Source organism: Acanthopagrus latus, chromosome 5, assembly GCF_904848185.1.
Source record: "Acanthopagrus latus isolate v.2019 chromosome 5, fAcaLat1.1, whole genome shotgun sequence".
In the NCBI taxonomy this organism is placed as follows: Eukaryota; Metazoa; Chordata; class Actinopteri; order Spariformes; family Sparidae; genus Acanthopagrus; species Acanthopagrus latus.
This window is the reverse complement of record NC_051043.1, coordinates 3779195-3782173: the sequence shown is the minus strand read 5'-3', so window position 1 is coordinate 3782173 and position 2979 is coordinate 3779195.

Sequence of the window (2979 nt, the reverse complement as noted above, 5' to 3'; positions counted from 1 at the left end):
AAGTGGCTTCCTTTAAACTCTGGGCTTTGTCCTGTGATGACTAAATGAATATGAAAGAGTTAGGAGCTCTCTGAAGTACAAGGTCTGAGCTGACTACAGGAAGCAACTTCTATATCAGCAAAAATCTAGTCAATTTTTTACTGATATAAAAGTCAAGTTAAATTCATTGTATTGCCCAAAATCACAAATGTGCCTCAAAGTGTGATTCAATATGTGCAGCATAGCCTACTACACCCTCGATCCTCACAACATACAATACATGTAATAAAGCACAAGTTAAATACCAAGCAAGTCGTGTAATTACACGATTCATTACACTGAGTGTAGATCAGTGTTTTTAAATGTGTATTTTGTAAGAAATGGACAGAACTCAAAGGTAGGTCCAAAACCACAGGCATCATCGTCACCTCAAGGCTGAGATAAAGAGGGAGATTTTCAACAGGGCACAGTGAACACACTACACAATAAGGCTTTCAACAAATATTCTAAATTTGAATATATATTTAAAAAAACAGGTCAGGGACAGGTCACAGGGGTCACACTTGCACAGTGTCACTTACTGCTGAAAGTGAAACGCAACAAAAACTGTGGCAGATGCAGATGGCAGAGAGAAAAACAAAATGGCAGAAAATTCAGAGCCCAACTCGGCAGCAGAGAGGGTGGTTTGGACTCCAAGCAACATAAAAAGCCCCATTCAGAAATACTTGGATACTTGGATTTTGGTCAGAAGATGGCAAAAATGTGGAGCCTCGAGATAAAGTTGTATGCAAGCTATGTAAGCTACAGTTAGCTTACCATTCCACCACTAGCAGCATTATGTCTCGTTGTATTAGTTTGTCCTAGTGTTATTGACATAATGCGCTAATATAGATATTCGAATAGTTCGAACCTATGTGTTTTTTTTAGAGGGAATATTCAAATGTCATTTTGGAGCAATTTTGACCGCCCTATAACACAACACAGTCACAAAGAGACCAACAGATGCCAGTTTGAAGACAGTGGATACAGTACAGAGGTGATTTACAGCAGGTCTGACCAGGACTATGACTCTGACATGAAGTATGTTTTACGATGTGTTAATGAAGTGATTGAGCTCATCTTTGGTCAGTACAAGAGAGAAACTTACATTTAGACGGTTTAGTAGGGAAAATAGTAGTCAGAGGATTTTATTTCGTTTAGTTCATTGATGTCTTTGACAAAATGTCTACTGTACACTGTTATTTCCTCCCATTCTACAGATAATGTTCATTTTTGATCACTGTTCATTAATCCTTCAATGCACATATTAACAAATTCTGGATAAGCAACTGAGCATAGCTTTATTCGCCCAACCATCTATTTCCTTTCAGCTGATCCAGGTCCAGCTCAGTGAGAAACACACATACATCTCATCAGCCCTGTCCACCAGATATTCCTGGGGGGATACTGAGATGTTTTATGGCCTGATTGATCCATTTGATGAGGCAGCCTAATCGCATGCTCAGACCATCTCAACGCAGCCTTCTTTCCATGCAAAGCAGCAGTGGTTTGCCACCGAGCCTTTTTAAGATGACTCCTGACACTGTCCTAGAAGCTGCTTTACCTGTGAGGCGAGAGCTGAGCTTCATTCCAACCCTCACATGCAGTCACAAGCTTTAGGCCGTGAACTTAAGTATAAGGTCCATGTGACAGAATGCAGGGTGTAGCAGTTAACTCTGCGTTGCTTTGATATAATGCAAACATCTGAGAATGCACAATATAAGTGAACTGATAAGACCTCAAAAGTAGATGCTGTGTTTTTTGCAGTTTTGTGGGTGGCCTCTATCTCAAAATCTATGATTATACACTGCTGTAAGAAGTGTCAAAGTAATATAAAAGTAAATATCACCCACACATACTTGAGAAAATGTTTTAGGTCATCTGCATCAAACGAATGTAATTCGACATAATCATCAAAAGTGTACTATACATAAATAAACCTGTGTGTATATAATGTATACTGTGGGCTGAATGATTATTGGCCTGGCCAAATGTCAGAGCCTCCTGATGGGTTAATGCAACCCGTTAGCTGTCATTAAATGCAGTATAATATTGGTCTATGAAAAGTAATGAAATACACATGTAAATAGTAGCTTAATTAAAGTACCAGTACCTTCAACTACTGCACTTAACTGCACCTGTTAATTTTCAACATTGGTCTCGTTTCATTATATATCTGCTCATGAATGCTGGTTTAGTCATATCAAGGCAAACAGATGTGCGTCATAGAAAAATACATCATGGTCAGACCAAAAATCTACAAGTACACAACACACAGAGTATGTGACCTAAAATTTACTGATACACATTCACAACTACAGATTCCACTTTTACAGGTGCTCAAACCTTTTGTACCAATAATACCTTCATCCCCCTCCCTTACCTGAGACACTCGCCAACTCGCTGCTCTGCACCATTCAGGACTCGCAGCTCACAGCTCTCTTTCCCTGCTCCCCTGCTCTCAGAGAGCCGTGTTCAGGTGTTTTAATAGCTACTATATTAGCTGTTTTAACAGCTATTATGCCAGCCGTGATGATGGAGGAGTTGTCAAGGTAATAGTAGTTTGGTTATAAATCCATCCATCCATCCATCATCTGTACATATTCTATGTACGCCGCTTAATCCTCTGCAGGGTCGCGGGGTTGGTTATAAATAATTTATGAAATAACGCTGCAGCAGTTACATCTGGCAACGGTTAACAATGGTTACAGGTGCATAATATAGAGTCATATTCATGTGAAAGTTGTGACAAGAAACCTAAATTTACAAAAATACCTTCAAGTTTCCATTTTTCCAGATAGTAAGTTGCACTCACGAGAAAAAAAAAACTAATAATTAATTTTGTTCCCGTAGCTGCTTGTTGAATCCCAAGAATTAACATAGCCTATGTTTAATTGACGGGTTGGAATTAGATGTTACACCACTGTGGAGTTTGGACCCAAAACCTTGTTTGCACAGGTC